General features: G+C 40.2%; 1 long non-coding RNA gene across 1 annotated transcript in view; it reads left to right on the top strand.

Annotated features, from left to right (window-relative positions):
- Positions 1-15096, top strand: part of LOC147054470 (uncharacterized) — a 51343-nt gene that overhangs the window by 9238 nt on the left and 27009 nt on the right. The gene's annotated exons all lie outside the window — the stretch shown is intronic.

Genomic DNA, 15096 nt, shown 5'->3' with positions numbered 1-15096 from the left:
GGGTTGGTTGATTGGGTAAGCTGATGATGCACTGTAGTTTCTTGGTTGTACCAGCAGATGGGGAAAGTAATTGTCATTATTGGATATAGCGTGGAGGGTTCAATCAGTGGGAGATGATGTGCATTTCAGTCTGTGTATATGTGTTTGTGTGTCATTTAAAACCACAAGATTCATATTAGCATTAATGAGAACTGTCTAGGAGGTTTACGATTTCCAATGAAGTTATCTGCAACATGGATTTCTTTGAAGTATTATTGTTTTAATGAATGTAATGTTTTGTTTAATAAGTACACAAAGAGCTGTGCCATTCCCTCGTTTGGTGAACACATTTTCATTTCCTTAAACAGGCGCATAATTATTGCAAACATTTACAAAAAAAACATGTTTCGGCAACTAAAAGGAAATCATACATGCTATACATTCTTTTACAAAAATGTAAAACCAAAAAATGTGTCCTTCAGGATGACATACATTACGTTTTGAAAAAACATGACGTGATCTTTGACTCCTTTTGACTTTGTTAAAAGTTAAAAAAAAAGTGGTTTTGTGTGTGTGTGTTGTACGTAGACACATCATTTTGACATACATATGCATTTGCGTCCCCCACATCCGTGTCACATTACCTTCTACAGTGTAAGCGGGAAATGATTTCCTTCCCTCTCCGTCGTCCCCCTCGCAACCCCTCGCTCCTCCCTCTCCGGCCCCCACCGCCTTTCCCTCTGCTACACAGTGTAAACACAGTGTTCCAGAGGAATGTTGGACTCCCTGACCTCTATTGCAGTTCACTCGGTTCAGCCTGGCCGTGCTGTGCTCCGGCATCAGCAGTAAGCAAGCAGCAGCAGCCCCCTCCCGCCTTCCACCCTTTGCTTCCCCCTTTAGAGCCCCTTCATCCACTCTCGCTCTCTTCTTCCTCCTTGCACCACCTTCTCATTCTGCCTTGGCTCCTCTTCCTCCTTTTGTCAGTGACCTTAAGCCCCCCCAACCAGTCTCTTCCCAGTGCCCATAAGCCTTTATTTTTTTTTTAATAAAATTCCATCTTGTCAGAGTCCTAGTGATCCCTGTCTCAACTGACTGACTTGAGCAAAATGCAGGCAATGCGTGTAGCTTAGCTGGAATCTGCAAAATCTGCAAATGGCTGCAAATACACACCTCACTCTGAAGCCATCTTAAACAAGACACCTCTTCCCCCTTCACCCCCCCCCCCCCCCCCCCAATTTACCTTACGGTGAGTTCACCCCCACATCGTTCTGCAGTTCCTAGAAACAGGATACAGCTTGAGGTTGTAATATCTCAAAGCTGTGAGGGGACGGCGGGCTAAGTGCATCCGGCTGATCAGCGATTCGATTACAAAGGTGTCAAGAAGGCCACAGTAGACTTGTTCTACTTGCAGTCTGCCTGGTTGCCACACTTAAATTGCACTTCAGTTCACTGGGTTTGCCGTCTGACTGAGATTATAAATAAATGAAGCCAGTCATTGCAGGTCATGCTTTGCATCAGCCTGTTGTAAAAAAAGATGGTGTGTTTGTAATACATGCTGGTGTCCTAAGGGCTGCCACATCGCAGACGGTAGATCAGCAGATTATTTTTATAGCCAGGCAGCAGGTCATCCTGCCTGACAAACTGAACAGCAGGTTCTACCATCCTGTTGATTAATGAGAATTAACTTTCAACTCAAAATGACCTTTTGGAAACCGTAATCCCGCATTTGTGTGTTCCAGAAGAAACTCAACTGTATAAATTATTTGTTTGCATCTTTTTTTTTGTGCCAATGAGCATCTTTTTTTTAAACCAGTAATTACTTTTGTCTGTGATCACTGTGTTTGCCTAAGTGTCCCAAGCTGGTCTTCAGTGATACCAGAGAGGTGCTCATCACCTCTGTGAAAAAAATACAATTTCAGCTGAACATACTCACTTTCACTCTTAACACGTCGTTCATCCATCTGAATTTATTGAAGTTAACTTAAAATGAGTAATGATGTGTTCTGCCGCCCTCTGCTGGCAGTGTTGCTCTTTGCTGGCAGTGGTGCCATAAACACCTGGACAACTAATACAAAGAGAAGAATGTTGTCTGCTAGAGAAGCATTCATATTAAGATTATGACTGTGGTTGTAGACGGCATCGATGTAAATCGATCTATCGATCCATCGATCCATCGATCGATCCATCGTTCCATCCGTCCATCCATCCATCGTTCCATCCGTCCATCCGTCCATCCATCCATCGTTCCATCCATCCATCGATCCATCCGTCCATCGTTCCATCCGTCCATCCATCCATCCATCCATCCATCCATCCATCCATCCATCCATCCATCCATCCATCCATCCATCCATCCATCCATCCATCCATCCATCCATCCATCCATCCATCCAACCAACCATAGAACACCCTGGATTGGTCAGCAACCAATTGCGGGTTAATTAGTACGCCGTCCATGCTACATTTTTTGTATAGCACTCCTGTTAGATTTTGAAGTTCCGCCTCAATCAGCAGCCTTTCAAAACTCAAGTGGTTCAACTGCGGTAGAAATCGAACCTTTTAGTACAATAGTACTGTTTTTCTCTGAGGGAATTTTCTTGCATTGATTTTTGCACAGTACTACTCCATTCAGTGACAGGCAGTAATAACGGTAGCGGGAGCTGAAAGTGCCCTTCTAAAATGCATGTTTTTGCTAATTTTGTCATTTGAATTTTGTTTGTGGAACATTGCTGACCTTAGAGAGACAACTAGAGTGGAGAGAATGTGCTGTGGAGAGAAGAGGAATGAGGTAGGGAGAGTAAGAGAGAGAAGCAGATGGCTCGAAATATAGCCTGCTAAATTATTCAGCTAGGCTGGAGTCTGGAGATAGATGGATGGATATGAGCTGGCAGTGGATGCTGCAAGGAAAGTGGCTCTAAATACAGTGATTGCCTTTTGAGATGAAGAGATGCAATTGCATGAGGACTGGGAAGCAATTCTTGCAGAAGAATTAAACATCATGTATTAAATGAAGACAAGCCTGGATGTGTATACAAGCCATATTCTAAACACATACATGTACACCTCGAACAAATTTGGGGAAGGTTTGGATTATTTGTTTATATCGATTGCTGTGATGGATCTTCTTTGTTTAGTTTTAGTGTATTTTGTCGTGACAGAGTTGCATCAATTCAATTTTTTTCATTTGTAAAAATCTGAACAGAAGTATATTAAAAGTGACCAGTGTGTTTAGTGGGGGAAATAAAATATAATTTATGCTCAGCAGATGTACACATGAAATCTTTTGAGGAATCCTAGCACAGTTTCCTCCTGAATTTATAAATATGACATCATTGTATGTGGAATCAATAGAGGTACTTACAAATATTTGCACGTGCTTTATTTCCATCATAGTTCAAATGTGCGCTCAGTAAATATTTACTCTGCATTTACAATTTTTTTCCCCATTTGCTTTTGTGCATCATGATTCGTATATCGTACATGAATATCCAAGACTATTCATAGACTCACACACACACACACATACATACACATGCACACACACTCCAGAGAGGAGGGCTCCGGGGAAATAGAGTGAGGAAGCTACGTGCCTTCGCCAGGCAAGGTCTGTCTGGTGCCATGGAAACCGGTGCAGATTACCCCATCCTCTCTCAGCAAGCGAGGAAAAGTGAGGTGGACACTCTCGCATTATGCACAACATGCACACATCGACTCTGTATTTGTACTGTATGTGAATATTTATAAATTTGATTTTGTTTAGCATCTCAAATTAAACACATTCTGTCATTTTTCACTGATGCTAAAAGTATCTGAATCGACAGGTTAGGAAGAAGGGGGAGGGGGTTTTATGTGAATGTGAGAAGGCTGCCAGGTTAAGATGTGACACTAAATAAATGTGGGAGATATTTCATGGGTGTCCTCTCCACCAGTCATCACCTTGTCATGGTGGAGAGGTTTGAGTGGCCCAAGGACCCTCGGAGATGTCTGGGGCTTTATGCCCCTTGCAGGGTCCCCCAAGGGAAACAAGTCCTGGATGAGGGACGAGACCAAGAATGGCTGGATCTAGGGACGTGGAAAAGGCACCTGAGCTCGACCTGGTGTGCAAGGCAAATAAATTCAGACTCGCCTGTATGTAGCTTGTGCTCTGGAATCATCAGTCCTCTCCAATGTTTTATGACTCTCTTCTACTGGAGTTGCCCATGATGAGAGGCACAGAGCAGGCGTGGGCAAATTTATTGGTGCCGATATATTGAGGTAGTACATTGAGGTTCGGGCAATGACAGTGAGACCTGAAAGGGCACAATTGGGAGGAATGGCCCGAACGATCAGAACCTGAGTGGTGTTTTGTTGCTGGACCTCTGTGCTCATCACAGCTAATATCTTAGCACAAGCACTTCAAGTGCCATGGTACAACGCTGTAGCAGCCCATCTTGGTGGTGTTGGTGTTTTTTTTTTGTTTTTAAATCAATGTTTGACCAGGTAAGCCAATTGAGAACATTTTCTCATTTACAATGGCGACCCATCAAAGACAATGCATGCACATTAAAATTAAGAAATAACCTGCTCATTTCTCATCCAAATTCATTAAAGCTCACTTTTTTTTGTCACCACCAATGTGTGCATTCAATACAGAACATGATCCTTGATATTCTGTTCTCAAGACTCAAAGTAAAAAATAGCAAAAGAATGGCGGCACATGAGGTCAGTAAAGAAAGAATATATCCCGTGAAAGTGACTGAGCCACATCCAGTCATATCGCAAACACTCAAACTCGGGATGAACCCCAGCTCTTGCTCTCTTTCTCTCTTCTCCTCTCTGTGTCCTCATAAATCTTTACAGGCTTTTGAGCCAATTTATTATTTGCCTCTAGTCATATCAATTTCAATCCTTCATTCTTTTGTCTCATTTCTCCAGTCATTAACGGCGGCGATATGGTTGTAATAAGCGTTATTAATGTTCGAATTGTAAACATGTGTTTGAAAAGCTTCACACATCTTCAAAGATCATTGCCATATTCATGATTTCCTGAATGACTGTAGATACTATTGCTTGGAACATACATAAAGCATCACTTTACGATAATATGACATTGAGTCTTATTATGCAGCATTTACTGTATATGACCTGCTGAAATCAGACAAAAGGTGTTTTTATCTTGCCAAATGAAAGCACATTCCTGCAACGTCATGGAGCATTTTGCAGTGTAGAGTACAGTCAGGGCCTGCTCAAGGACAGCATATGGTAGTGCATAGAAACACTTCATTGCTTACACCACTCAAAGTGGAGATCTTTCAGTTTACGTGCCATCATCATGCACAAACTCCAGCGAGACTAATTTTAATTTCCTCCATGTCACGCCCGCCCTAATTTGGATTGGCCGTAAAATACTGGTTCCATCCAACAAGGATGCACAAAGTTAAATGCACAATAAAGAAGGAAAAGCCATATATAAGTCGCACTGGAGTATAAGTCGTATTTTTGGGGGAAATGTATTTGATAAAATCCAACACCAGACATGTCATCTTGAAAGGCAATTTCAAATAAAAATAGAATAGAGGCGAACATTACATAAGCTTCTTTGGGTCCTTGAAAAGCGCTATATTAATTGAATGCTTAGACTTCATTATAATCATATATATTCCTGATATTTAACCCCTCACGTGTAGTGAGTGATACAATGCAACCAACTGTTACAAACTTAAATTGCACATCAAATGATAAACATTGTTAAGAAACACCCTATGTCATTTAGAATGTAACATGATCATCCCCATGAAGGCAGCTTGGTGTATTCAATTATTAGTATCTACTATGACAATATGAAAGTGCAGCCAACATATTGTAGCCTTCCATATATCCCTCGGCAATAAGTGAAACAATGGTACGGGATGTTGAGGTTCCCGGTTTTATCCTATCTATTCATCACAGCAGCTGGACAGGCAAAAGGGTCTGTTAATAGGTTTACTACACGGGGGGCCTGCGTAGGGCTGACGAGAGGCGAGGGGAGGGGCCAGAATCGGCAGGTGGACGATGCGAGGTCAAAGCTCAGGGAGGTGTTTTTTATCTGGGTGGAGCTAGCAGAGGAAAAATGGACTACAGAGCAATTTTTTTTGTGCAATTTATTTCAATGTAATACTTTCTGGGATTTAAAAAAAAGGAATTTTTTATGTGTATGTAATTTTTACTTTGTATTTTGAATGGTACTGAGGTATAATTACCGATAAATTTGTAATTGATTTAAAAACAATTCTGTATATCAGACAGAAACAGTTCAAGTAGTCGAGTCATTATTGGGCTGCACTAAGACAAAATTATTTTTGTGAATAATCATTTATACGATTAAACTTAGTTAAAATCTTCATAATCCCTCAAACACTATTTCTTTTAAACCTGCATTAAGTATGAATTCATAAATAAAACATTTTACAATGTTCACAAAAAGGGCAAAATGGAGGATTTAAAAAAAATCACTCCGGATTCATATTCTCAAAGAAGACTATGTTCTATAATTCTATTTCCATCTCCCCAAAAATATTCAGAGCAAATGACAGCTTTTGCAGCCTTGTCAGTGCTTGCATAGCTGGACTTTTTTTCTTGCCCTTCTCAAGGTGATGCCATGTCTATTTGCCATACTTTGTGTCTGCCTCTACAGTGGAGGCGGGGTGAATTTTGGGTGTGGCCTGCAGACATTTCACTTCATGATTTGCAATTGTGTGTGTGTGTGTTTGTGTCAATTCCCGAGTGTCTGAAGGTCATGCCATCCCCATGCACTGTTTCATGGAGGGCTGCCAATGCTGACGGCTGCTGTGCTGTGTGTCTGGCACACCTACTACCTAAAACGCCAACAGCCCCCATCACTATAGGGCATTGATTAAGTGAAACATGCTCTACCTCCCCTGCGGAGGCCAGCCAATACCAATATACCAGAAACTCCATTCAGCCAATACCAAATTGAGGCGGTTTGGAGAGGCTGTGGACAAACCAGCAGCCAGAAAAGTGATATTTTTTTTTCCCCCTTTGGTGACGAAAGAAGGAGGTGGTCGACAAATGCGGCGAAAACGAGAGAGAAAGAAAAGAGAGCATGAAGAGTAATGAATCACATTTATAACCAAGGTGCAAGTGACAATAGCAGCAAAGAAGGGCAAGAGTGAAAAGAGAGAGACAGAATCAAAAATGTCACAAGGAAACAAAACAGTAAAGAGTAACAGGGACATGTATTCTGAGAAGTATTCATACTGACATGTACACAAACAGAAATCCTCAGCTTTTTGCCAGATGCTTTAATGAAACTGTCAAAATGACATACGGGGCAGTAAAATCTAATGACAAGTAAAGAAACTCACTTTTCATGCTGAAGCCAGAAGAAAAGTTGAGCAAAAGGAAGTCATTTACAATTTAGTTTACAGTACATCTTTTTTTGCTGACAATTTACAAAAAGTAGGCTACGTATGAGGAAAACGACTCATTAAAATTCCACTTTCTCCTTCAATGACATTTTCGTAAATGTCACACATACAAACACATAAAAGTTATATGTGATTCACAGCTGAAATAAAATTGGAACTAACATGAAACAATAATATGATAATATAAATATATTATAATATATAAATATATTATGATATAATCATGTACATTTTGGGGAGAAGATAGCAACACTGCACTGAACTGACCTGGATGTAAGGAAATTTAATTGAGGAGTTTTATCACAGGCAATATGGCGTAGCTTCTTGTGACTGCCTCTTAGTCAGTCAATAAATAGTTCAGAATCTCTAAAATTCATCAACACAATCTTTTTTTTTTTACTAGCATTTCAAAAATCTGTACATGAGCTGAAAAGATCCATTTTGCCCGTTGCTTCTCATTTTGCCTCGTTCCGACCGAGGACAGACTCAGACAAATGTTGTCCGACTGCGCAATCCAGGTCAAGTGGCGACTAACCTCTCAGTCCGTCCGATAGACTCTTTCGTCACACTAATGGAAGTCTGCCAAAGATCGGGGGTTTCTGTTTCCGACGGAAATGATAACACGCTCGCCCGTAATGATTTGGAATGTGTTCACTCAATCGATTGGGCATGGCATTTTAAGAATTGATTTATAATTTGATGACTCGGATGATTTATTTAAAATGAAGTTTTGAGGTCTCCCTGAGTCGTTGCCTTATCATGGTCAGTATGTTTTTATTTTATTTTATATACATTGCACTTTTCAAAACAAGCATTTCACAAACCCATACATATAAAATTGAGAGAGGATAAAAGGGAAAACGAGAGAGACTATGTAGACAATGATGCAAACATAACAGAACTGGCGCTAGAATAAAATCATTTAAAAAAAATGGGCATGGGAATAAAAGGGAGGTTCAAAAAATGCTTGATGATCATTTTCAGGCATTTGTTTGAAACAGTCCAAGGATTCAGCAGATCAAACAGATTATAGAAGATGCCTCCACAGAGTTGGGGCCAGAAACTCTGTCTCTTTTTGATTTGTGGTTTGTGCAGTAAAAGGCCAAGATGTGCTGAGCAGTGAGGTTGTGTCGTGAAATGAGGAACAAGGAGTGAAGTCATGAAGTGCTTTAGACACAAACACAAGTAAATTGTACTTGGTTTTGAATTTTTCTGTTAGCTCGTGGAGGAATGTGAGTAATGTGGGAAACTTGGGTTGGTTAGAAATTAGAAGTCGAGTGGCTGTGTTTGAGACAATACTGATCGAGGCAGGTGTAGGGGAAGTTACAAGTAATCCAACCGGGAAAAATATTAATATGTGGATTAATTGTTCAAGCGCTGAAAGGGGAAATTATTCTAGCTCAAATACTAAAAGCTACCTTTTCAACTCCTCTTTTAGGGGACTGTGAATTGTTGCCAGTTTGATACACACTTCTGGAATAAAAACAAAAATCGGCTCAAATTGTATTTATTGCAATTGTAATTATGAATAATAAATGATGTTCATTTATGTCAATGATCTCTCATAATGGGGATGGGCACCGCTAAGGATGGGAACTGATAAGATTTTTACCATTCCGATTCCATCTTTTTAACGATTCAATTCTTTAAGTTTGAGGAAGAAGCAACAGAAGGTACACCAAATACACAGAACATTAAAATATGTTGTATCTGTGGGTCAGGAGTTAGGCCGGGTCCTCCAGGAATCAAAAATTCCGCCATTTGAATCCCACCCTGACTCATGTGTCGTTGTGGCTTCATACGAAAATTGGCTTCAAATTGCCGCAGTATTATACTGTGAAAATAAATTACAATAGGGGTGTTATAAAATAAAACAACAGTGAATTATCCTCTCTGCCGGTAATTTACTATTTTCTGTTGAAAGTGCGCATGTGTGTGTGCGTGTGTGTGTGTGTGTGTGTGTGTCACATATACCAGACAGAAAAACAAACAAGAATGCATACTGTCTGGCTTATTTACCTCCAGGCTTGTCTGTATTTTACTGAGTGACATTGTTTTATCCTAAGCCTTAAATCACTTTTTAAGCTTACCGACGTGATGTTTGCCTTGAACTAGCGCTGCCTGTGTGCTTTTTGTCGCTTTGTTTGTTTGCAACTCAAGGGACATGCCCTTTAAAGCTTGTTTCATTTTCAGTCCATCTTCTTAAACTGGGTGAACTATTTTGCATTTAAATCATCTGGTTAGTTTTTGACAAGTTTTGCACAGCCCAAAACATCATCGGAATCCATTTTTTGATTCTACTGAAATTAAACTTAAGTCTCATGAGGTCTTCTGAGGTATTGCACCATATGCTAAATGTCTATGCTCAGATTTGTGCAATTGTACAGTAAGGTATATTTGTCCTGAATATGATGAGGTCAGATTCTGATTTGTATGAGCAAGGGGGACGTAAGCCTGAAGCTGTTTTCTACCATGGGCAAGGAACTTTGGTATTTGTTGTGCAAATTCCACCAGGAATTTGGTTTAACACAACTATGGAAACTTTGATGTGACTTTATGGGTGAACAGTAGGTCAGCCTATGTTTTCATTTCCAAGACTTCAAATGATCTTCACTTTTGCCTCTTCTCCTGACTCCATAACCTGAGCAGACATGAATATGCTGAACACACACAAGCATGCATGCACAATGTCACACACACTCACGTTGCTGCCCAAGACATGTGATGCACATACGTAGAATGAGCTGGTTCCACTGGGACAACCCAGACACAGATTTCATGCAGTAATTTTCTGCTGCGCTTTCCATGATTGACATTCAATGTGAACTGCAGGTTTTGCATGTATATTTCATTTTCCCCATCTTATCCATACATGACCAGTGGGCATGAATGTAATAAAGCCTCTTTGTATAAGGCTAAAAAAAAAAAAATCATGCAACTACATTTCATGCTAAATTCAGATCTTTTCGACACACTCAAATAGCAATTTGATGCTCAAAGCACAGCCACCACCTTTACAGGACACATAGTGCAGCTATGCTTACACATCAAAACGGAGTATCAAACGCACACAATTATTTCATTCCATGTAATGCCATCTCTGTAATATGTTTGTGTTGTATCCAGTTCCCACTGCCATATGTTATCTGAAGCACATCTTGCTCTGGCAGGCACTCAGTAGCCTGCTGTTCTCAGGGCTCACCTCTCCTTGTCCAAACAAAAACTGTACTGACCAATGCGCACACACGTGCATGCACATACGCACGTACACAAGCACACATCACAAAGGAATAGATTTTCATTCTCATTTCATTCTCAAGGTTTTCAGAAGAACATTGCCAGACCACTTCATTCATTAATCAACCACATTTATTTTTCCTAACTTAGCCTCACTGCCATTTTCCAAAACATGGAGAGCTGTTTTACAAACACAGGTACGATACGTCGATATCTATTGTATATTCAGTGGGAGGAATTCTACCGTGAAACTATTTATTCAAAGGCATTAGGATCAATGTTCTGGGTAACATGAAAAAACAACAATTTGAATAACTGTTTTCTTGCTGCAAAATACAGTATATCCTAAATATACTGTATAATTTAAACAGTATGATACTTCAATAAAAATCTTTCTTAAAGCCAAATATTTCATATGATGCTAAGCCTATCATTGTTGTATTGTGCGCAATATTAGATGACTGCTCTGTGTATTTATACAACATCATATATAAATATTTAACCTTTAAACAGTATATACACATTTTACACATTATGTATTCATATTTATACATTATTGTATAGTACAAACTAGCAATCGTGGCCATAGCAATATGTGTTAATCAAATAAGTTTCATAAATTTCATCCATCTAGTCTCCCTTTCTTGCACACAAAACACGGAAGTGTTTTCTTTTCTACCCTCTCTGCTCTGAATGTTGAGCTGGCTACATATTGGATTTTCCTAGCGCCAGGGGAAAATAAGCTCCAAGATGGCTGTTGGAGAACAAATCATGTCTCGGATTACTATGACATTGGCCTTGGTTCTGTGGTTAATCTGCAAATATTGAATACATACGGTAATACGCCTTGACTGACCAAGATTGGCAATGGACTGTATAGCTGCTATATTTGCTTGTGCAACTAAAACTGTGATGGCTTGTACTGTAGAAAGAAAAAAAAAAAAGTCCTCTAGACTCTCTTTCAACTGTTTTTGTCTATTCTGTTTGAAGTGTCTGTTTGACAGCTTCATTTGTGAAGTGTTTCAATTAGCCAGAATATTTCTGCCGACATATCTCGACACTCAGACTGTCTCACTTGAACATGAAAGCCTGGACTTAAGGAAGTCATCACACACCTCACCAGGGAAAGACTGGCACACATGTGCATGCATGCAAACACTAAAAATAGAGGCAGCTCTCCTACAAACGCTGTGTAATGCTCCTCACCCAGACAGTTTCATTTGCCTAGCTTTAATGTGTTTTTTTTTCCCCCCATCTCCTTTCTCTTCCCCTTTCTCTTTTTTCTCCTATCTTTTGGGAAACCGCCTGGTTTTGTAGCATTTCTCTGGGGAGCTTTCAATACATTCTAGGAGGTTCTTTTTGTATCCAAAAAAAAAAAAAACATGAAAAGATTACAACAAACCACTGCAGTAATTAGACATTTTGGAAATTTGAGACATCCCCGTAGCCACCTCTTTCTTAAATCTACAATAGTCTCCATCTGGTTCATGAGAGTGAATAGAAAAAGCATTGAATCTCTTGACTGTATTGGTAGGCCATCTGGGCTGGGACACTCCCACCACTCTAAGGCCACTCAATAGTCCCAACTGACCAGACAACAGACCTGGCACGTCTTGATGCATAAGCCGATTTCAGGAACAACAATTGTTTATTCAACTCTTCTGAGATGTATAGTAGATAATCAACATTGTAATCACTTTCCTTGTAGAGAGTACAAAAATGATAGGCACAGAAGAAAGAAAGTAGGAGTGAATCACAGACACCTCCAAATCTTTGTCTAGTTTGTTAGGCTACCTGAAAACTCAATGTGACACAAGCCGTGAAGATTTGTGTGAATGGATGTTTGTCAAACAATACGTGCCCCAAGTCAAGTCAAGTCAAGTCAAGTCAAATAAATACAACAAATATAAAATAAATAAACTTGACTTGCCCCGTGATTGACTGGTGATCATTCCAGTTGTTGCTTTCTTGGAACGAGTCAGCAGATTTGTTTTTAAACCCATACAAATGGATTCATTTTTTTCCCTATAGGGGTAGACTTTAAACACAACCTGAAATAAATATTTAATCTTAATGTGCAGCAAACAGAGGGGGGGGAGTTTATTACACCGCTGCTAGCCACTGAGAAAATTGATTATGTGCAATTACTCATTGACAAAAAATGTTAATGGTCTAAAAGTAAATGTCCCTGAGGTATACTTTCAAAAGTTATACAACAGTACAAACGTGGAGAATTTGCTTTGAATTTGCCTGCCAATTGCTGTAGCAATATAAACATTATGGCATTGTACTTCCTTCGAAGAGCACATCCAGAACTGCACTCCTAACACAAAGACACTTAACTGAACACCACATGACAATCACATTTTCCTGCTTTGCTCCTTTAGGACAATTTGCTGTGATCGACGGAACCACAAATTCTGCTTTTTACCAGAAAATCCTGAAAGAGAATATTTGGGCATTAGTTTGTGACTTCAAGCTGAAGTGGAATAGGACAATGACTTAAAACACACCAACGAGTCACTTCTGAATGCCTTTGGAAAAAAAAGAAAAAAGAAAATAATTTGAAAGTTATTTGAGTGGTTTACTCAAAGTTCAGATTTGATTCAAATGCTGTGCTGTGATCTTAAAAATTCTGTTCATGTTCCTGTGCATTGTCTGATTTGCCATTGGAACCTTGTTCTTTTCACCGATGAGTGCAGGTCAACACTGAACATTTGATACAGTGAAAGTATTGCCATGCTTTGACGAACGCTCTGATGCCCGCAACATCATCCGGCATGGATGGCCAGGCCTGATGTTCTGAGCAGGCATATCCACTAAAAGTTCAGAATGAGTTCCTCAAAATTATTGTCAGGCTTCTGGTTCAGTGACCTTCTCATGAAACTGGAGTGTGTTCGCATACATACGTGTGAGAGTATCAAATTAATTTGCTCATCCATTAAGCCTTTTGCCACAGGATAATAATAACCGTCATGTGAGCCCGCTATAAATGCAGGAACATTGGTACCCTTATAGCGGGAATCTGTGTCACTGTCATCACTGTCATCTATAGTGAGTGTCAATCAATGCGTCTCTGTCAGGATTGCGAGGCGACTTTGATGGATCGAGTTGTCAACGGCACCTGCAGCCAGAAGCTGGCCCGCTGGCCAACTGTCACATAAAGTGCTTTGAGCTTTCCACTCCACAGCTTATTTAACGTTTCTGGAGTCCCACAAAAAAAAAAAAAAATGCTTCAAATGCTCGCTCTTTCTGCTATCACACTTTTGTTTCAATTGGAGGAAAATTGCACATTTTAATGAACATCACATATGCAAGTCAGTGCGACTGTCGCGTTTGAGAAAGTGTAAACACCATTTATGGGCCGTGTGCAAGACACTGTGCTAAAGGAGGCTGGCCTTGATTGCGCAAGCCATTTCACAAGCGAGGACCAGTCCTGCTGGGGTTTGAGGTCCAATTTCCCAATGGGGAGTGCCGAATTCATGTTCAGAGGACTAACTTTGCAGAAGTTAGGATTTTTGTGAGGCAATCTTCTCCACTTTGTCTCAACACGATTTTGTTGTAAGCTTACCGCCGACGTGGGTATCAAATGTTGAATTTCAGTTCTATCGACTCGGTCAGAATTTATTCTGGAATTATTGTGTGTTCTTGCCTCTAGCCACTGTCTGTCTGCAGTCTGTCTGCTTGTCACCTTTGACTTCCTTTCTGTTTCTTACAAGAGTCATCCAAACTATACAAGCCCCCAGCCAGTGGAAGAACGCTAGGCACCATGCCAGCAAGCCAGGGCGCCAGTTTGGTTGAACATCAGTAGCATTAAAGATATGGTATCTACCCAAGTCTATCTGTCTGGCTTAGAGCCCTGATTGCCTGTCCCACCCCCCATCCCCCATATGCTGTCCCTTGATTCCATTAGATCCATCTTGCTTTATCAGCATGGTACCCAGACATCTAGTATACCGCTTTAGGTCTCTTAAAATACATACACAAATAAATGAGTGAGGGGTTGGTGGGTGCTTGAAATAACTACTTTCTCATCTGCAGCCAAGCTACCCCGATGATCAGGTCATTGTCTTTAAAGGGACAGGGACTGCGGAATGCAGACCCCTCTTAACCTCCTTTTACTTAATTTATGAGAGGAATGAAAGTCAGCGATAGTTTTGTAATTTTTTGCAAGAATTATTTTCATTCTTCAAATGATGCCTGTGTGTGTGTTATAGTTAGCTGCACGATAAACCTAAGGTGCATTTCATGATGGTTAAAAATATATCTGCTCCTGTTTCATCATTTGTTTGCCCTCATTCTTTCCACTCTAATATAGATTGCGTTGCTTCAAGTGTTATGACACAATGATTCTGAAGTGGGACTTTGGTGGCTGACTTTGGTTTTATGAGCTTCATGATTTGGTTGTTTCTTATGGTTTGGCATGGCAGAAAAGTGGTTAGCAGAGCTACCTCACAGCAAGAAAGGGACTGCT

This window comes from Syngnathus leptorhynchus, chromosome 7 (assembly GCF_054491065.1).
Source record: "Syngnathus leptorhynchus isolate UIUO chromosome 7, UIUO_Slep, whole genome shotgun sequence".
Lineage (NCBI taxonomy): Eukaryota > Metazoa > Chordata > Actinopteri > Syngnathiformes > Syngnathidae > Syngnathus > Syngnathus leptorhynchus.
The sequence above is the reverse complement of the archived record's forward strand: the minus strand, read 5'-3'. Positions and strand labels throughout refer to the sequence as shown.